The sequence below is a fragment of the Globicephala melas genome, chromosome 5, assembly GCF_963455315.2.
Source record: "Globicephala melas chromosome 5, mGloMel1.2, whole genome shotgun sequence".
NCBI classification, from domain to species: domain Eukaryota; kingdom Metazoa; phylum Chordata; class Mammalia; order Artiodactyla; family Delphinidae; genus Globicephala; species Globicephala melas.
This window is the reverse complement of record NC_083318.1, coordinates 69,874,857-69,900,192: the sequence shown is the minus strand read 5'-3', so window position 1 is coordinate 69,900,192 and position 25,336 is coordinate 69,874,857. Positions and strand designations below refer to the sequence as shown.

Below are 25,336 nucleotides of genomic sequence, written 5' to 3'. Positions count from 1 at the left end.
TATGAAAATCTGAGACTCGGAGATGTTAAATGACTGGAAAAAAGTGGAGGGAGATATATTTGATCTTGTTTATTAACCAAGAGAGCAAGGAGAGAGAAGGAAAACATATTTACTTCTATGGAGAAAATTCCCTGTCAAACACAATGACAATTATCAAGAAAAGTAACCTGGAAACTAATGTATATGCTGGCAATAGGTAGTATTTCTTATAAGGATAGGAAAACAAAACAAACAAATCTCACACAACTTGCATCTCATGAAAACAAACTTTAGTGAAAAATTGCCTGATGAATACACCAATTTAGGTTGTAATTAAAATGAACCACACCACACCTGTTTCTAATGCAACCTCTTGTTTAAATGAATGCTTTGTGTATCAGTGTCACCATTAAGTATATTCTGCAGCAGAAATGCATCACTGCATCTCCAGATTTTGTTAAATTTTAATCTTTTATCTATCACCTAATATCATGCTATTAATATATATTTGTTGTGCTTACTCCCTAGCCATGTTTTGTTACAATATCTTTAAACTACATGCATTCTCATTTTGCCAAAGCCCATGTTCTTATTTTTATTGATTTTTTTTTCACTAACTGTAGCCTGTACTATGCCTCAGAGAACATAATCTTCTTTTACATTTGTCTCATCCTAAATAGCCCCATTTGGTTTATCCATCTGTGTAGTCAGACTTTTTGTCAGTCTGTGTTTTGTTCTGAACTATTCTGGAATGAATCAATCTTGTGGATGAACAAAAACATTGAGAGTTATGGGCTTATACCAATGAGAGTCATCTATGGAAATCGCATGGGCTCATATGACACTGACATGACAACTGGAGTACAAACTTGTGTTCTGAAGCAATGAACTTCAGGAGAGTCTCAATATATAAAACTGAGACTATACACTATAAAAATTTCAGCATTTGTGATCTGATATCTACTTTAGAAGCTGTAAAGATTTATTTTCTTTAAAAATAGGAAAACGCTTTTTTCTATACAATGAATCCAATTTCTTGAAAAGGATATGATAAAATTTGTGTTTCATACTGTGACAGTTTAAATGTCTTATAATCTAAAACCTAAATAATCAGAAGTGCAAATAATTAAAGTTGTTTCCATGGTAAGATATATTGAAATGTTGGGCCTGAAGCAGGGAAAATTTTCTAGAAACTTCTAGGTCAAAAGATCTTAGGTTATTAGAATGACTAATTCATTCTGTCAACATTTCATGATTGTTGACTAGATTGAAAAAATTGTATTATGCCAGAGGCTGAGGAGAGAACGTTGGGTAATACATCTTCCCTTCCTGCCTCCTAGGAGCCCCAAGGCTAGGAGGTGAAACTGAGCATTGTTCATTTCCAAGCTGTCCCCCTGGCCTCCATAGGCTTCTCAGTCCTTCCACTACCTTTGTAACCAGCTCCCTGTGTGAAATTTCCCCCACCTGAAATACTCAGAGAACTCAGAGTGATTCCACTTTTCTTCATTGGTGGCTGCCTACTGCAAGAGACAAGATTATTGAGTAGGAGGTTAGCAGCTTAACAAGCTCTGGCATTCACCTAGAGTATAGAGAAGGTAGAGTTAACACAGCACTAAAGGGGAGGTAGAGGAGAGAAAACAGAAATAGTTAAAGCAGAATTTGGGGTGACCTTTAGATCTGGGAGGGTAGAGAGAAGGGGTCATCAAGGATGACTACAGGATTTCTGACCCAAGTGAGTAGATGGATAACAATAGTAAGAATTGAAGATTTGGGACTGAAAATGACTCATTTATTTCGGGCTACTTTGAGTTGTGGGCGTCAGTGGCACTTGCAGATAAAGGTGCCAAGTAAGTAGTTATGTGCCAGAATATAGGAAGGCAGGGCTTAGGGAGAAACAAAGCTAAGTGAGTCATGAGGGATATATGCAGCCGTGGGAATGGAGTAGCTCACCATGGAGACAGTAGACGGTAAGAAGAGGATAGCACCCCTGGGGAAATTTGATTCTGGGATTAGTCACTCTTTTGAGTTTTCAGAACTCTCCTCTTCTACTTTGATTGTAGTACTTATTTTGTAATTATTTCTCAGTCCCACTAGACTTGGAGCTTCCCAAGGGCAAACGTTTATATTTTTAGGCCCTAGCTTAGTGCACCAGTGATAGCAAGTGCTCAAATATGTTAACTGAATGTGAAATAAGTAGTGCTGTGTGTTTGGGGCACCTGATATCAGCACTAAGTATGTTAGTGCCAACTCATCTTAAACTTTGAAATATTGGTTATCCTTAGGTAACGTACATGGGAACTCTCAGTTAGCTAAAATAATTAATAATCCAGGATTTCCATTCTCTAACAACTCACGATTAATGAGTTCATAATTCCCACGAATATAGGAAATTGATAAATTTCTGGGAGATGATAAAAGCATATGGCGTTTAAAAAAACTTACTTGTTAGGAATGAATTAATAGTGACTTTCTACAAAGTATTAATAGATATATTTTGAATTATATCAAATGAAATTTCATTGATAGTTCTAGTAATAACTTGTCATTTTGGAAGTATTAGCCTATTTATACTAAAGCTTTAAAAATAGATCTCTATGTAGAGAAACTTTCAAGCTCATTTACAAGTGAGTCAATATTCAAAAGTGTCAATAAAATAATAGATTGATGATTAATTTATCAGGAGAATGATTCATAAACTACTGACATTTAAAACCACATAATTAATTATCTATGACACACTAAAGTTTTTTCAAAGTTCCTTAGTTCCAGAGGTTCATAGAAAATTAGTTTCCATTTTCCCCAATATCTAAGTAAGAATAGAAATAAAATCAATTTCATGGAGGATCTAATGCAGAATGTGGTGTTTTTGGCTGACTATCCTGAGTTGGACTATGAATGACCAGAATGAAAACCAACATGTGGTATGCATGGCAACTTGCAAAATCCAAGCTATAGACTGAGCTAAACTGGGAAAGGATATGAGAATCAGAATTAAACCAAGATTCTATCAAAACACACACTACTTAGAAGAGATGAAAAAAAAAATCTGTGATCATTTTCCTGTGCAGGAAGGCAGTATTCTCTTGTGATTTGTGATCTTGTAATGTATACAGAGCTTAAAAGGGAGCAGTCAATAGCAAAAATTCTAGGTCTGGTATTGTATTCTTGGAGGAGAATGAGATCTTAGGAACTCTTAACTAAAATTAATAGGGTGAAAAAATAAAATAAAATTAAATTAATAGGGTGGAATAAGAAGGATTGTTAAGGGCTACAGGAATATCTCTCTCCAGAATCAAGCACTTTCTGATATCTCTCAGAGCTTTAACTTGCCTTCCCAGGAAGGTATCCTTAGGACACTTTCAAAACGCTTATTCTCAAACTTCCTAATGGGAAGATGGATTTCCTTCAAATCATCATCCTAAAGAGACAGTAGGTAATGATCTCTGGGGAGTCCCTGGGGAACTCTCAAAATAGAATAGGCAGCAAATTATAATGCCCAAATATCAAATTTATTACATTCACTTTCTTGTTCCATCCTCTCTTTTCTGTACCGTCTTGTGTTTTGTTTTTGTTTGTTTGTTTGTTTTAATTTTCCATTCAGAGATAATCACCATCAACATTTGGTATCTAATTTTTTTCTATCTACTTTAAAAGAAATAAAATCATTCTATATATACTACTTTTTATCATAAGCATTGTTACTTTTTTCCACAGATATTTATGTTTGTTTGCTTGCCTATTTATTCATTGTTCAGCAATCTCTCTTCCTGCATTGTACTTTCTTTTACTAGTTAGTAACTTGGTGAGCAACTTTTTTTTTTTTAAATTAATTCATTTATTTGTTTATATTTTTGGCTGTGTTGGGTCTTCGTTTCTGTGCGAGGGCTTTCTCTAGTTGCGGCGAGCGGGGGACACTCTTCATCGCGGTGCGCGGGCCTCTCACCGTCATGGCCTCTCTTGTTGCGGGGCACATGCTCCAGACACACAGGCTCAGTAGTTGTGGCTCACGGGCCCAGTCGCTCCGTTGCATGTGGGATCTTCCCAGACCAGGGCTCGAACTCGTGTCCCCTGCATTGGCAGGCAGATTCTCAACCACTGCGCCACCAGGGAAGCCTGGTGAGCAACCTTTTATATGTTTGCTTATGCTTATGCAATTATCTAGGAACATATATACATATAGATAGAACTTTTGTGATTATTTTTTAAAAATAGCATCATATCATATTCACTTCTGTGAATCTCTCTTTTTTAACATTTATTGTGTTTACACAACAGACTGAAAATCTTTGGACAGCATCTTCTGTGACTTCCATATTTTGAACTTTAGAAGTTCAGGAAGGAGTTTTCAGTAACGGTTCTATATAAATAATGAATGGAAGAAGATATCAAGGGAAAATTCTCCCGAGATTTAGATTTCTTGTTTGTGCAGCAATCGTAGAAAATGGCATACTTCAAACCAGATAAAACTGGTTACTTTTTGAGAAAGGAAGATTTTGGAACCAGGAGACACGTTTTTTTCTTTCACATTAAAAACACATTACATGGCAGCTTATTAAATAGCTTAAAACAATGGCTACAATAATAAAATATTTAATTTTCAGGAAGAATAATACATCAGACAAGATGTGATTTTAGGGCCAATCTCCTTTTAGCAAACCTTCATTCCTTCCTAAAATTTTATTCTCTTTTTAAATAGGGTGTTTGTTCATTTAGGGTCTACTTTCTCAACCTCAGCACTATGAACATTTTGGATTGAATACGTATTTGATGTAGGAAGCTGCATCTGTGCATTCTGGGATGCTTAGCATCACCCCTGGCCTTTATTCACTAGATTCCAGTAGCAGCCCCTCAGTCATGGCAATTAGTGATGGCTGCAGACATTGCCACATGTGCCCGGGATGGGGGGGAGGGGAGCAAAATTCTCCCTGGTTGATAACCACTGATTTAAGGTCACCATAGTCTGTACCTGCCCCTTCTCATGGAAGCAGAGATTTTCCTTTTGTCTTCTTTCCCGATTACCTTGTCCCTATTCCTTGGGTCCCAATTATACTTTGATACATTTCTCTACCTTTATGGGGAGTGCAAAAAAAAAAAATCTATTTATAAGAATTACACGATAGCTTTTCTTCCTCCTGCTACCTCAGCCCCACAGTAGGACACAGAGCTTGTGCGGGTGAGGAACAGAGACTAGATTTCCACATCATTCACCCGATGGACAAGGTGTGTCTGTGCAGTGCACTAACTGTATAAATTTCCCTGGTGCTCTGCTTATAATATTATAACATGGCATTTGTGAATGGATTGTGGAGACCTCAGACATTAATGTCTCCATAGTGACAACACAGAAATGGTTGGTTGTGTTCCCAGGCCAGTCTTCAAAAGTCAATTTACCCATAAATCAGTCGAGATCTCTGAATGGTAATTTCTTAAATTCTGGGACCTGGTAATTGGAAACCATGCAGTACAGTCTTACATGAGGAGGTAAAACAGAAAGCAAGCTGGCTTTCCTTCCCCTGGTCCAGTTTGATAAAAACAATTTTAAATCAAAATGGCTTACCTTTTATATCTATGCCATTAATTCAACTCCCTAAAACCTATATTTATGGAAGTTCCCTGAAATCATTCCATCCTTATTGAATCTTTCTTTTCTTAATAACTCAGAAATTCCTCCAAATCAATGGGTAGAGATACAACTCATTCCATTTAATGGCTACACAGTATCCTGTAACATGGAAATTAGTCATTATTTTGTTAATGGTCACTAAAGTTGTTTCAGGTTCTTTTTTTTTCTCTTTTTTCTTTTTATTGGGGTATAGTTGCTTTACAATGTTGTGTTAGTTTCTGCTGTACAGTGAAGTGAATCAGCTATATGTATATATATATATATCCCCTCTTTTTTGGATTTCCTTCCCATTTAGGTTACAACAGAGTGGTGAGTAGAGTTCCCTGTGCTGTACAGTAGGTTCTCATTAGTTATCTATTTTATACCTATTAGTGTATATATGTCAATCCCAATTTCCCAATTCATCCAACCCCTTGGTCGTCCATACATCTGTTCTCTACGTCTATGTCTCTATTTCTGCCTTGCAAACAGTATGGAGTTTCCTTAAAAAACTAAAAATAGAATTACCATATGTCCCAGCAATCCCACTACTGGACATATAACCTGAGAAAACCATAATTCAAAAAGACACATGCACCCCAATGTTCACTGCAACACTATTTACAGTAGCCAGGTCATGGAAGCAACCTAAATGTCCACTGACAGATGAATGGATAAAGAAGATGTGATACATATATACAATGGAATATTACTCAGGTTCTTTTACAACTTAAAATAATGCTGCAATAAATCTCTCCTCTCTCTGTAGATCGGTAGATAGATGATAGATGATAGATAGATAGATAGATAGATAGATAGATAGATAGATAGATATAAATACCACAAGTACTGGTGTTTTATTGCATCTTTTGTCTTATATGATGCCATATTCTGGAGCTTAATATAATAACTTGCTAAAGTAAGTAAAAATAAAACCACAGGCTGCTCCTTTGGTACAACCGTTTTCTAAATATTGAACTAAATTCAAACTTATAGAAAGCATCAACTAAGGCCTTAAAGTCAGGTTTACAGAATCAAAGAGCTACATAAATATCCATATTGGCCACCTCCAGTGGCTTAAACTTATTGAGCGTCTGTTCAAACTTCTGTTAACCTTTGACCAGATCTGGCACATATCACTGCACAGAAGGACTTGGCAAACTTATACCACGCAGTGACCAAAAAAAACCCCCAAAAACCCAAAAAAGCACTTTGAGAATTCCTTTGGCAGTGTAGAAAAACTGGTTTGTGAATTTTAAAGCTAGTAATTCTGGTAAACTTAATTTTCCTCTGATATAGTTTCACAGCCATCCTTGGACCTATACCAAACATGCATATCTTAGTAGATTTGCATTAAGGATATAGACTAGACCCAACTAGGAATAAAACTTCCAGGCTAACACTATGCTAAAACAAACTGAGCGATCAACTAAGTCTTTGGCTAAAACAGAATTGGGAGAGTTGGAATCTAGTTAAAGATTCAGTGTTCATTAATCCTGGGATCTTAGAGCAAACTTGTCAGCTAGCCTGATAATCTCCTTACCTGTGTGATGGGAGGCAAAAATGTCAACACGATTGTTGAAATGATGAAATGATTGAAATAATGTATATAATAGTCTTAAAAAACTGTAAAACTATAATTGAATAAATAAGGAACATCAAGTAGCTTCAAGCATGTTACAGAACAACACAATGCCTAACATGTATTTTCATTCTCTTTGAATTATTAATTTTTTCTCCACTAAATACTGAACAGTAAGAGCTGTCTACTACTAAATGTGTTTAGGTATATGACTGGTAATTTACTATGTACTTTCTACATGTTACATTGTTTAAACCTCATTAACAACCCTATGAAGTTGAAATTAATATTCCCTTTTTATAGAAGAGACTCTGAGTTTAATTAATATTACCTAATGCTCCCTTTTTATAGAAGAGACTCTGCTAGAAAAAGTTAAAGCTGCAATTTGAACCCAAGTCTGTGTGACTTTAAATTCCTAGTTCTTTCCACTGTACCACATAACAAGCAATAGCTTAAACATGTATCACAAGCACAAAAGATTTTCCTCCTAGGACGAGACTTTTATCTCTTGCCTAAGGCTGACTTCTGCCTTGCTTTTTTATGGATGCCAATTAATCATTAACATTCAGTTCTAATGTAGACTTTTCAGCCCTCTCTGATGTTTTATCCATGAACTCCGTTCATCAGCTGGTGACGGTAATGAACGCGGCTGCCATGCTCTTATCTGTGTGCTGTTGACAACCCCACGGAATGCTAAATACACTCCGTCGTTCATCACTGCCCTGATGATTCTTCAGATGTTAGCTGAGGGAAAGACAACATTTTTGTTCCATAATAATCTTCGAGGAGTACAGGAAATAGAGTAATTTTCTTTTAGTGGGATGCCGTTCACATTCAAAAGCCTGCCAAAGTATTTTACCACTTTCAAATAAAAGCCTCTTTAGTCATGAGTTATAGTAGCAGCTATATTTCCCTTGTTAAAAATGATTTCTAAGTGACAGTAAGACGAAAGGCAAACATGGTAAGTACCTACAGGTTAAGGATCTTTTAATTAAGATTGTGTGTGCATGACAACATTCTAGTAGAAGTGGGGGAGCATAAACTGGTTGAGGGTAGGGGTACTGTGGTTTACTTCTATGCCTCGAGCACCAAGATAATGGGATGCTGAATGAAAGAACCATCCATGGCCCAAAACAGTATCGTGCCCACCCACACTTAGATCTGGTCCTCCGTCTCCACCTCTATTCTCAGTGAATGGTACAGTCATCTACCTTGTGGATCAAATCAGAAACTAGGAGTCTTGACTCCTCTCTGCCTCGCTTTCCACATTAAATAAATCAATAAAACCTGACCTTTCTATTTCATAAAATATATACATACATATCTTTATTTTGTTTACAGTTGCTATGCTCTAGTTTGGCCTTCATCATTTCTCACCTGATTTATTGCAATAGGCTCCTGACTAGTCATCTGCCTTTATGCTTGCTCTTCTCTAATTCATTTGTTGTGTGGCAGGTAAAGTGGTATTTCAATTGTTTAAAATTGCAATTATAAGCCTGCTGCTCCCAAGGTTAAACTTTAATGGCTCCTCGATGTTATGAGGATAAAAATACAAATACCCTAAAGGCAAATGATGTGCTTCCTCTATTCCTCTCTCTCTAGCCACACTTTTGACTTGCTTCCTCTTTGACTCCATCATCCAATTCTTCAAACACATGCTGTTTTCTCTTGCTATGAAGACTTCTGGGCTTGGAACACTCATTCTTCCTCTCTTGCCTCTTTGCCTGGTTATCCCCAACTGATGTAGGCCTCAGACTGGAGGCCCCTCTCATCTGCTCCGTAGCCCCTTCTCATTGTAACTTGCATCATTGCACAGGAAATTGGTTCATGCCCTCTGTTTCCTCCACTAGACTGTGACCCCTATGAGAGTGTATCTACCTGGTGATCCCTCAGTGCTGAGTACAGGGCCTGCAGGTTAGTGGGTGCCCAACAAATATTTGTTGAATGAATCAATACATGATTAGAGTGAGGAAGAATCCTGAAGCAGGTAGCTAAGTCACAAACAATTAAATTTTGTAATACAAATGAAACATACTATGAGTCTGAATGGGGATAGAAAAAGTAGGGGAGGAGTAGAGATAAAACACTGAAGGGAAAGAGAATGGATTTAAACTGCTGCTGTGGATATGGGAGATGAAGCCAAAAATGCAAGAAAAGTATCAGAATTTAGGGAAAAATTGATGTATTTGGGTTGGATATTACTTTAAAGTGCTTGAAGTGGAGATTTAAATATATTAGTTGACATAAAGGTAGAAAGATATCAAGGGTACAGATTAATAAGTCCTCACCAGCACTGTGGCTATGAGATTAAATGAGGTCATCAAAGTGAATGTAGAGACTGAGGCAAGACAAGGGCCTAGGACAGAAGCTTCATGCATATCAGTCTTTCTTCTGCTGGCTGAGAGCCAAAACGCTCTTTCAGCGTTTGAATCCAAGGCAATTGATCCCTCATCACTCAAGGGTGGGGATGGGATATTAGTGATGATGAATACTCTCAGTATCAAAATCTATAGATAAACCCCCAAACCCATAGGAATGAACTTTCAATCTTTTGCTGAGAAAACTGTTTTCTCATGTAAAGTACAAGATGTAAATGACTAGTAATACTCACTTTTTAAACTATATTATTTTATTCATTTTTAGTGTGCCTTATCCATCCCCAGGGGACATATGTGTTTCAAAGTTAGGGTTCAGCAACAAAAATGGCCCAGAAAAAAGAAATTGCCTTGAATAATTTACTACCCAGTCAATCAAATTTCTAATTAAATTGTGGTGTCACATTCCAAAACATTCATTTTAAGGATATTTAAAGGATATTAGTCATATTCTAAGCTTTATATAATTTTTTTAAATTAATACATTACCTTAAAAAAATTCACGTGGGAAACTCGGTTTGCTAATGAGAATGAATTTGAGGATTTGGAGAAGTGGGTTTTAGACCTAAGGATAATCTTTGGCAAATCAAATTCCCAGACAAGGAGCTCTTACATCCAGTAAAATGAGTAGGTTGGCTACATCAACTATTCTCGCACTCAATGTACGTAATTACCATCACGACTGCTTGGACTACTGAGTTTGATTCTGAGGAGTACAGTCCTGAAATCTACATGTTTTGATGGATTCTTTCAAGGAGATTATTATGTTATTAGTTTTCAGGTCTTAATTTGAGAAACAGTGACCTGGGTATTCCCTCAGGGTTCTTCAGAATCCTAAATGAGCTATGTCTATTTTTTCATAGTCCTATGAAATCTGTTCCTGTCTCCATTTATATCATTTTCTATTTGGTCAATTTCCATTTCTACTCTCTTTGCACTGCAGCAAAAGGAATGTAAACCTGGAAAATTCTCTTAGTGTTTCCTGTAAAAACATTTTCATGAATACTAAAGGAGGAAAGGGGTAGATCAAGAGAAAGAGAGTTCTTTTATCTTTAATTTCTGGTACTGGGTGTTTTCCTATCCCTCCAACTTACTTACTTCTGGTTTTGCACATTTGTTTCTAAAGCATGTAACTCTGAAGCACACTGGAAATTGGATCCCCAGCTCAGATGTGAGTGGAAATCAAGGATCAGCAAGTGGTGTGGCCTCTAAAGTGATATCTGCAAGCATAATGCAGAATTTTATTTCTGAAGAGCAGTGTGAGTTCCCTTCAGTTTTCCACACCTCCTCTGGAGCCATTTCCCCAACCCAAACATGGGAGAGACTGAAGGACAAGAGAGATCTTGTCTAGAAACGTCATAGAAAGACTTAGGGGGGAAAAAGGCTATGCTGATGTATTTTCTCATCTGCATGGAGCAATGTGTATTTTGGTACAGTGTTAAAAATCCTCAAGCAATTTCTCTCATGTCACAAGTTTAAGGCGTTATCTATGAATGAGTCAGCCTGGGAGTTGCCATGGTAACGAATCTCATCCCTTTGGAGTCAGTCCCTCTGATGTTGCCACTGAAATACTTTAGTTTCAGGAGGATCTAAAGTTCCCATTACATTTCAATACTCATTATGTTATACATGCAAGATTACCTGACTAGAAGTCACTTTTAGAGATCTATAAATAGACATGCTACATCAAACTTGTTTCTTCTGCAAGATGAAAGAAAAGTCCACAAAAATCCTTCCTGTGCTCACAGCACATCTCTTTCTCTCTCCCTCTCTTTTTCCATCCCCTTTCTTGGGTATAAGTGTGTGCATATATGTGTGTAATCAGTGGCCTTCATATTTAAAATATTTGAAGAGGACACTATGGACAGCAGTCATGAGCCCCAATTTTCAGGGGAGTGGTTGAAAATACTAGTGGGTTGACACACTGCAACTGTACAAGAAGGCAAATGATGCTGTAGTTTAGTGTGGCGTCACCATGGGCAGCATTTGTGAGGTTTCCTGATTCATATTCCAGGGAAGATCTGCTTGGCAGAAGAAAATTGCTTACAGTTGCCATACCTCCAAAAAACAGAAGTCCAGACTCTTCCTTGTCAAGCAAGGTTCTCAGTAATCTGTCTCAACCTACTTTTCCAATATTGTTTGCCCCTTGACTACCTGCCCACTCAAGTGTACCCTCCTGCTGACACAAAAGGCTATTTCCTTAACATTCTAGTATTTTTGCATATCTCTGTTTTTGGTTGTATTTTTTTCCTCTTCTTAAAACTCAAAATCCTACTTACCTCCAAGGCCCAAGTTGGTACCAGTTTCTACAAAGAATTCCCCAGTCCCCACTCCAAGCCAAATTAATCTTCCCCTCTGCTCTTTGTTACTTTGTTCACTTCTCTGCTACAGCATTTACCCATTCTACTCAGTATGGTCATGACTTGGCTTTTTCACCTGTATCCCCACTCTATGCTTTCAAAGTTGTGGCCCATGTCTCATTCATCTTTGTATGCCCACAGTATCTAGCGCATAGACACCAGTAGATGTTTACTAGCATTAACTATATTAATATGAACTGAATAAATAATGAATAAATAATGCTCACTCCATAATGTACAGCCAGCTGAGGAGCTTTGGCATTCTGGTTGTTCATGACATGATAGACCAGGCATAATGCACACAGTCTGGTCTCTAATACAGTGTATGCGTACTCCACTTCTGAGTTACGCATGATGTGCTGTCAGCTGTGATAGTTTCTCTAAAATCCACTGCTGAGTTGCACTTTTAGAAACTGCAGTCTCATGTAGTATCATAATTAGAGTATAAGATTTGGAGTCAAATAGATCTGAATTCAATTCCAGCTTTGTCTTTTACTAACTCTGTTACCAATTCACTTAACCTTTCTGAGGTCCAGTTTCCTGACCATTAGTTTGGAATTAATCAAGATACTAAGATGAAAAGCTTAGGATAGCACTTAACATACAGTCAGGTATTCAACAAATAGTAACTACTGCAAGTGTAACTTAGAGATACTCCAAGAGGTTGTTTTATTTCAGTTGTTTCCACGATACCACTGGGCGTCCCTTTGTGATTGTTATATACTGCACGTAAAATAGTCCTCTGAGGGTGTGCCATGTCCACAGCCATTATTGTTTGTACGTATTTGACCCTACTCTTATCACACGACTTCTCCAGGCTAGCCACAAGTCTCCGATGGAAAGAAAGAACTTGAAAAGACTGGGCGGTGGGCTATGAATTGTCCTTGAATATTCATTCTGCATATTATGTATGTTCTGTACTGGATAAAGACTCTTGACTTTGAAGGTAGGGACACAGGTAGTAGTATGGAGTGGAAACAAAGACACACAGAGACATGCAGAAAAAAGAAAAAAAAAAAACAAACTAGCAAGAATTGCTGGTGAAAGGGGAACCAGAAGTGCTTACAGATAAGGTAGAGAAAACAAGCTGCTGAGTCCCTTGAATGGTGTTGCTGGGGATCTCTGGAACTAATTGTGGATCCTGAGCTGGGTCTTATTTTCCAGCAAAGCTCAACTATGTGGGTACTAAGACTGTTATAAATTCTTATAGATGCCTCCACATATTATCACCTCAAATAACAGGAACCCAACTCTTCTCTTTACAGCCTGAAAGTGCCTAGCTTGGGATCTCAATCATTTTGATTTAGACATGTCTACTGTTTGAAACTTATCCCAAGGCAATCACTTATTCATCTATGAACTATTTTTTGAATAGTTACTATGTGCCAGGCATCCCGCTAGGCACTAGAACCCCAGGGGAGTCACTCCCTCCCTCCTCTATGCTATTCTTATGCCTTAGTATTAAACTTAATATACTAAATGGCACTTATCTATTTACACTTCTGTACACTTCCTAGACTCTGCCTTCAAGGAAGGCAGTGTTCATGTCTTTTTTTTTTACCATGTCATGCATGATGTCCAGAACATAATAGGTATTCATTAATAATCTTGGATATTTGCTTTGATGAATAAACTGATCAAACGATGCTAAGAGTGATTTCTTGGTGACACTGATATGAGTTTTTGAAGACAGTGTATAATATAGAGATTCAACCTTATCTTATTTCTAGCTATGAAGTTGTGAACATGCACCCTTCCCCCACCACCCAAGCTTTTATGTTAATTGATTTGGCATATAAAAAAGGAATTTTGAAGTTCTATGTGTCCTAGAGTTCTCTTATGTCTCTTTATTGAAGTCTTTAATCAATTAATTTTGTTCTAAGTAAAGTCTGTCTCATGAGATTCTTGGCATCATCAAAATAAGGACTTGAGGCAAGCATCTCAGGTATTTCACAGAAACTATTTTTTTGATATAGTGCCATTGAAGACACATGATGTACTTATGATCCTTTTAACTTTTCCCACTCAGCAACACCAAGGAACAATGGCCCATCCCCATCGCTTGTAATTCCCCCTCCAGATATTAAAAAATGAATGTTGATTTCAAACTCTTAAGTACAGAAGCCTAGTTGTAATTTCTAAAGGGCTTCTGTTGTACATCATTGTAAGACTACAGTATTTGACAAATTTGATTATAAGATTCAACAGTGAGAGGATTTCTGAGAAAATTTTGACAAGAGAAATATCCAATAAAATACTGTAAAAGTTACAACTGGTATTCAGAAAAAAGCCTTGAACTAGGTAAGTACTTTTGGTCACGGTGCTTACATAGTGAGAAGAAATGGGAACATTTCTTGAGCATTTACAATGGACCAGATACTTATCTATTCACTTTTTATACGTCATCTCACGTAGTAGTCTTAGCAACTAATAAAAGCAGATATAATGTTAATAAAAACTGAGGTTCAGAGACATTTAAAAGGCTAGTTGTAAATGTCTGAGCTGGGTTTTGAATCCAGGTATGCCTGACTCCAATGTTGTACATTTTCTACTACACCATGCCTCCTACAGTGGGCTGAATGGTGGCCTCCCAAAAGATATGTCCATTTCCTAACTCCCAGAACCTGAGAATGTAATCTTATTTGGAAAAGGACATTGCAGATATAATTAAGTTAAAGATCTTGAGATGAGGTCATTCTGGATTATTCACGTGGTCCTTAAAGCCAATCACGAGTGTCCTTGTAAGAGACATGCATGGGAGAGACATAAGGGAGAAGAAGAAAAGGTGATGTGAGGATGAAAACCAAGCTTGGAGTGATGCAGCCACAAGCCAAGGAATGCCCGAAGCCACTAGAAGTTGGAAGAGACAAAAAAGAATTCTCCCCCAGAATTTTCAGAGGGAGCACAGCTCTGCTGACATCTTGATTTCAAGCTTCTGGCCATTAGAAGTCTGAGAGAAAAAAATATTCTGTTGTTTGAAACCACCTGGTTTGTGGTAATTTATTATGGCAGGAGTAGGAAACTAACACACCTTCTAAATCTGTTCTTTTGAATTTTGTATATTTTTTGGATATTTACTAACATAAGTAATCACTCAGTCAGGCTTATCAGTAATATTTTACTACTTAGAATTTTAGGTTCTAGAATTTTAGCTCCTATGTGGAATATAGAATTTATCATGTCCCTACCTTCAGTGTGGTCAGGGAGAAAAGATGAATACACATAAAACAATTAATGAACAGTATTTATTTATATACTAAGGGATATTTATTCAGTGAATATTATGCAGCAAAGATAAGTTTTAGGTGCTAAACATACAACAATGAATAAGATAGAAAACTTTTCCATTCTCAATGAGGTTCCAGGAGGAACAATGGCTAGTTCCGGATTCTAAGACAGGAACAAGCTTGGTGGGTTAGAGGAACAAAAGGAGACCTACCTTGTATTAAGTTTTTCAATGGATGTGAGCTGACATTATTATTGTTATTGTTATTATTCTTTACCCAACTAGCACCCAAGCAATATATTTAGAATTTGCTGACCAAAAAACAATGTTAGTGTTTTTAAAATATATAAATGCAAACACGAAGATACAGGGTCAGTCTGATCCAGCAATGAATGAGGCAATTGCTTATGGGGTCCAATATAGCAAGCATCTCCAAAATGTTTTCTCCATCTATGTGTCATGCACATGTATACATGTGTACATTTGCCCTATATGTAGTATTCTAGGGAAAAAATCACACTAAAAATGAATGTACTGTATTACATTGTTTTGTCCCTACGGTTTACTCTAAAATCTTTACCTAAAATGGTTTACCTAAAATCTTTACAGACTTCTTGCTATTGTAGACTAAGATTTAGCTCACATGTATGTTCCCTTCCTCACAATATAACTGTGAAATTATTTTTAGTAATCTTTGAAATTGAAATGTTTTCTTATATTTCAGTTACTAATTTTCTACACTGTCTCTTGACTCCACTTTGTAAAATAAGGATATTTACATACTGTGTCTATCTCCATGTCTCCTCCAAGCCACCTCCCAATCTCTGTCAGCTGTAGTTTTGCTCTCCCTAGACAGGGTTGATTTCGTAATATTTACATTACATTCAATAGGCATAGTTAAATCTCTTGTACTTTGTCTATGTATTTAGCCTAAAAATTAAAAATTGAGAAACAGTATCTTTTTTCTCATGACTATGAGAAAAAGCAGAGCCAAGTAGTGTACTATGGTTATGTTTCCCTACCTCATGTTCAAATATCTAATCTCCAGAGCTCAGAAGAATGCCCAAAAATTCTCCTTTCCAGCACAGCACCAGTAATTCAAAATTGTGCCAAATTTCACTTTAGCATTATACATTTTTGTATGGTTTTTATCCCCAGATTGCCTTTCTGTGTGGGGTGGGTGGGTGTGTGTTTGAAAGATGGGACAAGAAAACCATATTCCTAATGTCTCATAGCTTCTGACTCACTGGTGGCTTGGAATCCATTCCTTTTTCTAAAGAACACTGGCTTTTAGCTTAATTGTTCTTAGAGTCTTTAGTTTTCTTTCTTTTTAATTATATTCTGTGCTTTTAACCTAATCTTAAATTCTTTCTAAGTTTCAATAATATTTTCTTTTCTCTAACTCCGTCCCTCTTTTTCACCTCTTTTCTGGAGTCTTCCATCAGCTTGATCCTATGTGGTTGGTTCCACTTTAGATTACTACAGAGATGTCTTTATGAGATTTCCCTTCACTGCTTTTACTAATCCATGGATCCCAAATACTTCTTTCCCTTTTAAAATTTACTTCGTCAATTTTCTGATGAACATTCTCAAGTGATTTTCTAAGTAAGGGTTTCTTTGCATGAGATAGATCAATTTTAAGCATTGAAAATCTTGAAATGTCTTTATTCTCTTAATTTACTGATAGTATTTCTGGCCATCCAATTTTAGATTTCAAACTATTTTCTCTCAAGACTGAACTCAATTATCTATGTATTCTAGCATCTTGTGTTGCTGAAAAGAAATTTATGATTTTTTTATGATTCTCATTCTCTAGTGGTGACCTTTTTTAATGTTGTTTTGTTTTGTTTTTTCACTTCACTGGGGGCTTTCAAGATTTTTTTCTTTATTCTTAGTGTTTTCCAGTTTCACAGCGATGTTCCACATGCTACTTTTAGCACACAATACTTTTGTCATTTATTCTTTATATATACTAAAGATCTTGAATTGAAAGATCCATGCTTTTCTTCATTTCTAGAATGTTATTTAGTTTTTTAAATTAAGAATCTCGTTTCTTTCATTTTCTTTTTCTGGAATCTCTAATAGTTGAAACTTGAATCTCCTGCGCTAATGTTCTTTATCTTTTTTTTTTTTTCCGGTACGCGGGCCTCTCACTGTCGTGGCCTCTCCCGTTGCGGAGCACAGGCTCCGGACACGCAGGCTCAGCGGCCACGGCTCACGGGCCCAGCCGCTCCGCGGCATGTGGGATCTTCCCAGACCGGGGCACGAACCCGCGTCCCCTGCATCGGCAGGCGTACTCTCAACCACTGTGCCATCAGGGAAGTCCTGTTCTTTATCTTTTATTCTCTTTTTTTTAAACTATATTTTGGGGAATTCCCTTGATTTTATTTTTTCCTTGTTTTGGCTTTTTTTTTAAATTTCAGCTGGTATATTTTTAATTACCAAGGGCTTTTTATTGTTTTTGTTCCTTGCTCATAGCATCTTGTCCTAGTTCTCAGGATGTAATATCTTCTCAAACCTCTCTAAGGGTGTGAATTAGATTTTGTTAAACTTTTTTATTATTATTTTCTTTGTTTCTCTTTGTTTACTCTAGAGAGTAAGCTGTTTCTGTTTATTCTACTTGATCATTGTTATTTCACATGATTTCTTCAATTATACAGCAAATTTTAACTGACTATTGTGTTTAAGAATGAAGTAAATAAACTGACTGGAAGTTTGTGGACTTGGGTAAATTGATGGGAAGGTGGGCATCATGTTGGGAAACCCTCAGACACACAAAGCACAAACATCAACACTACAGTAGTGGCTACAGTGTGTTTTTGACCATTTATTCATTCTTTAGAGAACTCCCTTTCTTCACACAACCAAATTGGGAATAAATATCTGGCTACTAGATACTCTAAATATTGTAGCGGGAAAGTATGAAGTTGGGGTGAAGATCACAACAGAAGTTTATATTCACAGTTCAATCATTCATTCATTTAATCAAACCCCAAACTGTTAATAATGGTCTACAAATTGGTTAACCAAACAGACAAATTGCTCTTATGAACGTGATTATTTTTTGTAAAAGAGGCATCAAACAAGAACATAAAAATATAATATACTAGGTACTGTGAAGAAAATTAAAGCAGAGTAGAGGAGATACAGAGTGATGGGTTTGAGGGAAAGGCAAGAGATAGTTGTTGTTTAGATAAAGCGGTTAAGGAATATCTTTGATAGAATGGTATTTGAATAGGGACTTGAGAGAAATGAGGTAGAAAGACATGGAGATATTAAAGGAAGCATGTGGTAAACAGAGAGATTAGGAATGCAAAGCAAGATGGGATTTTTCCTGAAGGAATTAAAGATACTTCTCATTCTTGCCTTGGAGTCTCTCTGTGGTTCTGCAGGCATGCTGACTTCCTACTCAGTGGCAGGGTCCTCAGAAAATATTCTAGATGGTGGTTATTTCCATCTAGCTTCATCAGCTACCCTTATTCATGTACTTTCTTTCATTCCAGAACTTTGTTGAGATTTTTAGTTCATTAATGACTCCATTCTCTGTTCATTGCCATGAAATTTTAGTTTATAAAAACTTTTTAAGGAACTCTTTAGGAATAGATTGGGCTCAGATTGCCATATTGAACTAAATTAAAAACCAAAAAAACCTCTCTTAAAATGGTCTCTTATCCCCTTTTTAAAGCTATTTCAAAACAAACCAAAAAAAAAAAGTTATCATTTTCATGAGGTTCTAAACCAGCCTAAGGGCATTGGAGGATTTGAATAGTAATGCTAAGATGAGGATATGTGTCATTATGCTATCTCTCACATCAATGGGGAAATATCAAGAGAGAAAGTTAGTATATAATGTATAAACAGTGATTCATATTGTCAAAAAGGACATAAAACAAAACTGTTTTAAAAAAGCAAGAAATTAAAACTGAATGGTACTTTCCCAATGAAATCAACCCAATGCCATGTTTTATGAATTGATTTTTACCCTTATTCAATATCACCATAGTTAAAGATCCAATAAATATATGACTTAATGAATCAAAGCAAATAAAATAAACCTAAGTTCCAAATATATGAGAACTCATTAAACTTCTATTTCTGAGGCAGTAGTCCAGAGGCTGGTTGTCAAATTAAACTGGAAATTTTAAAAAAAGGAAAAGAAAAACATTATATCTAAGTGTGGAATGCTGATTCTATAAGCTATAAAAAATTGTTTTGCTCTGCCAGAGAAATCAGTGATGGTTTTCAGGTACTGTACTTGTCAGCTATAAGACAACCAGTGTCCTGAAATCCCTCATGATAGTCAACCTTATCTGAAAGTTCAGTAGTTTACACAGGTTCCTGGAGATTTGGTAGCATAATGGAAATATAAACTGTGCTATCAAACCCCAGGTATTTGTTCTTTCATTGTTTCATAACACCACATGGCTCATTTGAAAATAATAAATAGTTTCTACATCCATACTCTGGCAAATTTACCTACTCCCTCTCTAGCATTGCAGAAACAGGTAATGATGAAATCTAAAGTAATGTATACATTACGTAAAACTGACTTGCACTCAAAAATAACAAGACTCTCCAGAAGGAACACTAGACTCAAGCAATCAGAAAACAGTCTCCGTTGTTTTTTTTTTTTTTTTAGCATCTCTATTGGGGTATAATTGCTTTACAATGTTGTGTTAGTTTCTGCTGTATAACCAAGTGAGTCAGCTATAGGTATCCCCATATCCCCTCCCTCTTGTGTCTCCCTCCTACCCTCCCTATCCCACCCCTCTAGGTGGTCACAAAGCACCAAGCTGATCTCCCTGTGCTATGTGGCTGTTTCCCACTAGCTATCTATTTTATATTTGGTAGTGTGTATATGTCAATGCTACTCTCTTACTTCATCCCAGCTTACCCTTCCCCCTCTCGTGTCCTCAAGTCCATTCTCTACATCTGCATCTTTATTCCTGCCCTGCCCCTAGGTTCTTCAGAACCATTTTTTTTTTTTTAGATTCCATATATATGTGTTAGCATACGGTATTTGTTTTTCTCTTTCTGACTTACTTCATTCTGTATGACAGACTCTAGGTACATCCACCTCAATACAAATAACTCAATTTCATTTCTTTTCATGGCTGAGTAATATTCCATTGTATATATGTGCCACATCTTCTTCATGCATTCATCTGTCGATGGACACTTAGGTTGCTTCCATGTCCTGGCTATTGTAAATAGTGCTGCAATGAACATTGTGGTACATGACTCTTTTTGAATTATGGTTCAGAAAATAGTCTCTTTAGTTCTCTTCCAGGGCCAAGAACAACAGAGTTTTTGTGTGAATGTGAGCACACAGAGGCTTTTAACCATGAGAGTGGAGGTGGTTTTGCAAAATCATAGACAGACCTTCAGCTTTGCTTTTAAGCCACTTGTTAGTCTGATCACTGGTCAATCTTCAGTAGGCTTGTTTCCTGTAATTTCTCCTAAAGGACATTAAAAACTTGACTTGAAACTAGCTTTCTTGAATATGACACAAAGTATTTACCAGTTAAATAAATGCAATACAATATACTTACTTGACAAGACTAAATCTGCATTTATCTTTGAAATATCTGGAGATTTTTAGGGTGACAGTGCTAAAAATATTAGTATTTGGTTTATGTTTTTTGGTGAGAGGGGCATCTAATTTACTTCAGTTTTGCATCTGCTTTGCTAGTGAATGTCCATCATGCTTCTTTTATGATGAATACTCTAGAGAGCAGACTGGCATGGACCTGCAGTTAATTGAAGAGGATATTTAATTTCTGTAACTTTGGGTAGGAGAGGAGAGAGAAAGGTAGGTGGATAGGTGGGAAGGAATGAAGTATTTGGAAAGAAATGATGTTGGAAGTTCACTGCCTATGGAATGATTTTGACATTGTGCACCTGTGATCTGCCTTTTGGCAAAAATATCCTCATGGAAAATCCAAGCACTACCAATAGCGCTGCTTAAACCTCAAGGTTTATGAGACATATTAGCTCACCTGGAGATATTCCATTTTTAATTGTCACACACTAGGGCTGTTGCTATGCTGTGGTTACTTTGCAGAAACCAATGATTGTGCCAAGAGTTGAAATTTAGCTACAGACCCCCAGAGTCACCCCCTATTGGAGTGAGGCAGATTTCAACCATATGAATATGACTTTCCTCTTAAAAATATGAGAAACCAGTCTTTTTTTTTGGCTATAAAATCCATCACAACAATACTGAATAAATATTTATGAGATGAGAGAAATATACTATGATGCTTTAGTCTATTAAAGCATATTCTATGCCTGGGGAAATTCATGACCAGCATCAGGAAATCATTAATTCTATGGCTGGTCTAAGAAGGGTTGCCCCAATCTCTTTTCCCAAATGCTAGGAAAAATTTACAGCAGCATTATTTTGGTGCATTAGAAGTCTTGGTTAATTAAGTATATTTATATTGCTGATGCTATTTTATTTTTCTGTAATACCTTTAGCTTCTATCACAACACGTAGGTTACCAGTAGGCTACTATTATTCACCAATATACAGTTTAGTACTCAAGCAATTTACCTAATCAAGTGAATATAATCAAACCCGCACTGGTGTGACACAGACCGAAAGCAGTAGAAGAGACGGCCAGCGGCTGGCAAGATCAACAGAGAAAGAAAAGTCAGGAGTCCCACATAGTGATATAAAGAACTAATTTGTGGCACTGCTCCCCTTCCCAGGAAATAAAGGTTTTGCCCCTCCCCCGTCAGGTATGTCTGAACATTCCAGAAGGAGGAAAGCACTAAAATATGATAACTCTCTGAAATATGACAAAACAAGAAACCTATTCATGAAATCAGCTCCATGATATGTTTTCTATACACTAGATTAGACTTGCCTATTCTAGAATTTCATATAAATGGAATTATACAATACCCAGGTTTTGCATCGTTTCTTCTGCCCAGCATGTTTTTTGAGACAAATTAATGGCTCTTCTTTTACTAATGATATTGATAATGTGTGTCTTATATTTTGTTTTGATTAATTTAGGTAGATTAGTCTAGGTACAGGTTTTTCTGATTCATTGATTTTCTCTTTATTATTTCCTTTCTTATACTTTATTTGGTTTAATTTTCTCTTCTCTTCTTAGCTTCTTAAGATAGAAGCTTAGACCATTGATGTAAGATCTTTCTTCTTTTTCAGTACAAGCATTTAAAGCTTTAAATTTCCCTCTCAGCTCTACTTCAGCTAATTCAATATTTTTGATTTGTGGAATTTTCTTTTTCATTTAGTCTAAACTATAACTACTTTGGATTTCTTGCTTTTAGAGTTTAAAGGTTGCATCTTTTTTCCATTACTCCACTTTAACCTATCTGCATCTTTATACCTAAAATAGATTTCTCATAGAGATTTTTCTGAAACTCTCTGCCTTTTCATTGGTGTGCTTATATATGGTTTATATTTAATATAATTAATTATATGGTTAAGTTAAAAATCTATCTTATTGCTATTTGTTTCCTCCTCTTTGTTTTTTTTTCTTTTCCTGCCTTCTTTTAGATTAATTAAATGTTCAGTATTCTATTTTATTTATTCCATTATTGGGTTACTAACTATTCATCTTCATTTAACTTTTTTCGTGGTTGCTCTAAAGATGCTCTGTAGTATAATATGCATCTTTAATTGGTCACAGCAGGAGGCAATATTTTAAATCTTATTTTACAGATGAAATGACTAGAGGCACAGAAAGCTTTATATGCTTGCTCGAGATCATGCAGCTTGTAAGAGGCAAAGAAGATGTTGAAAGAGAAATACGGAGTTTAGCCTAGATGGGGTTACTTATGTGCAGCACAGCATATAAGCAAAGGGGTAGTGAAAAAACATGTATGAACGACAGTAGAAGAAAGAAAATACATAGCAAAATACTTTCATGGCTAATGAACTCATTTGTGAAGAAAAAGATAAGGTCTTAGAAACTGTGGTACCAGTGAAGAAAAGAAGAAATAATTTCCTTTAACATTTTTCTGTTTATTCTGTGGGCAATGTTGGCCATAGAAACTAGTTGATGCCAATTTAATTTGTATATCCAAGTGTTCTAATACTAAATGATCTCATATATATCTCCATATATATTTGTGTTATAGTCCTTTTCAGTCCTTTTTTTAGTCCAATTTTAGTCCTTTATAAAGGATGATCAAGATGCGCATATTGATATCATCTTTACATGCTTGACCTAAATAAAATTCTTCACTCTACTATTCTCATAATTAATATTATAAATTTTTAATCCATACAAGATACTATAATTAGGAAATGAGACTTAATATAAGAAGGCATTCCTGTTTTTTTTCCTAGTCAAACTGTATCTGATTTTGGCCTATTTTTATAATTCTTAAAAATATCATGGAAAGGGACAGCTGTATTCTGAACGTGGAAGCAGAGCCTAACCACCTACATAGAAAACATTTTTAGCACCTCATCTAGCTTATGCAGAAATGGAGGTTCACTGTAGAAAAAATAGCTGGGAAGAAATATGTATTTTGTTTAGATCCCTTATTCCCTCCTTTCTGCTGGTTCAGCTTCATTGCTGATCTTCCTGTAATATTTGCCAGTGTGTTCTTTCTCTGACTCAACCTGTGCACAGCCATTAGTTTAATCGAAGCTTTTCACCTATTTGCTCAAAAATTTCTGGGAGCTTATCCACTAAATAAATAACAAGCTTCCTAGCATAGCATTAAAAAGCTCCACAGTCTGATACTTAATTTCCTTTCCAGACTTCCCTCTCAATATTCTATTACATCAGCATCATAGTCAATGTGAATCCAGTGATTTTTGCCATTTTAAAATGTATATTTTGTTTTTCTGCAAGTCCAGATTTAACATGCCATTCTGTCTGTCTATAAAGCTCTTCTAATGCCAACAGCCAATTTTAGAATCCTACCCATTCTTCAAGACCATGCAGTCTCTTCAACAAAGTCTTTTACAAATGGTCCCTCAGGTTTTTGATCTCTTCTATTAATAAGTTTAAAGAACTGATAGACCTAGCTGAAGCCCTTATGACCTCAGGTTGTATAGTTAGGTTGTATAGCTTTTCATTCTCCTATTGATTTATTTATGCATATATATATATATTTTTTAATCTTGCTTTTCAGGTTTTAAATTCTTTGAAAAAAAGGAACTGAGTTTATTTCATCTTTAGCCCAGAATAATGTCTCTTATACAGTGGTTGTAAATAAATTTTATTTTAAAAAGTGAATTTAAAAATACTGGATTTGGGCTTCCCTAGTGGCGCAGTGGTTGAGAGCCCGCCTGCCGATGCAGGGGACATGGGTTCGTGCCCCGGACCGGGAAGATCCCACATGCCGCGGAGCGGCTGGGCCCGTGAGCCATGGCCTCTGAGCCTGCGCGTCCGGAGCCTGTGATCCGCAACGGGAGAGGCCACAACAGTGAGAGGCCCGCGTACCGAAAAAAAAAAAAAAAAAAAAAAAAACTCGATTTACTGAATAAACAATCCCAAGGGATGTTTATGATGTCCAAACGTTGCAGGATTTGAAGAAGTCAGGAGAATTCTGGGTAATCGATCTATCAGCTCTCAGACCATTCTAGAATAACAGCCCCCTTCTTTGGTATGTTGATATGGACAGTATGGCAGCTATTTAGCTACTGTTTCTCACTTCCCACCCCAACTTTCTGTACTCAGACTGGGACTCCATTAAACACTTTTCATGATTCCCAGCTCATTCATCTCTGGCTCTGCCAGGGGAGGGAGCTAGAAAGAGGTTGCCAGGCTAGAGGAAAGAGAAGGAATGTGCTCTTTCCCGTGGGTTTCCTGGGAGCTCCCTGTCCACTGTGGATCCTGTTAGCCTCACCTCAACAAGACTTCTTCACCCCAGCAGTGACAGTTTTGTCCTGTGACAGCAGCTCTTGCAGTCTTTCCAGCACTTGCTGAACCTGCCCCATTATGCTGTCCCTCCGAGACACCAACCCCACGGGGCCCCTCCTCCGAGTGTCTGAGTTTTAATAATTCCAACCTCTTCCCTTACTTCACCAACCATGGGGGTAGTAGCTGCCTTCGGAAATTATTACATTCATGATATCTTAGAATTCTCTTTTTACTCTTTCAGTTGCTCAGTGTATCAAATGCAAAAGGAAGACTTTTACTGCAAATAAAACGAAGAACCAAGCAGTCTGAAAGTTATTTCACTCAGAATGAATTCAGCAAATTGAGATTCAACACTGTC

General features: G+C 36.6%; 1 protein-coding gene across 1 annotated transcript in view; it reads right to left on the bottom strand.

Moving 5' to 3' along the window:
- GABRB1 (gamma-aminobutyric acid type A receptor subunit beta1) overlaps positions 1–25,336 on the bottom strand; it is a 398,553-nt gene that overhangs the window by 277,652 nt on the left and 95,565 nt on the right. The gene's annotated exons all lie outside the window — the stretch shown is intronic.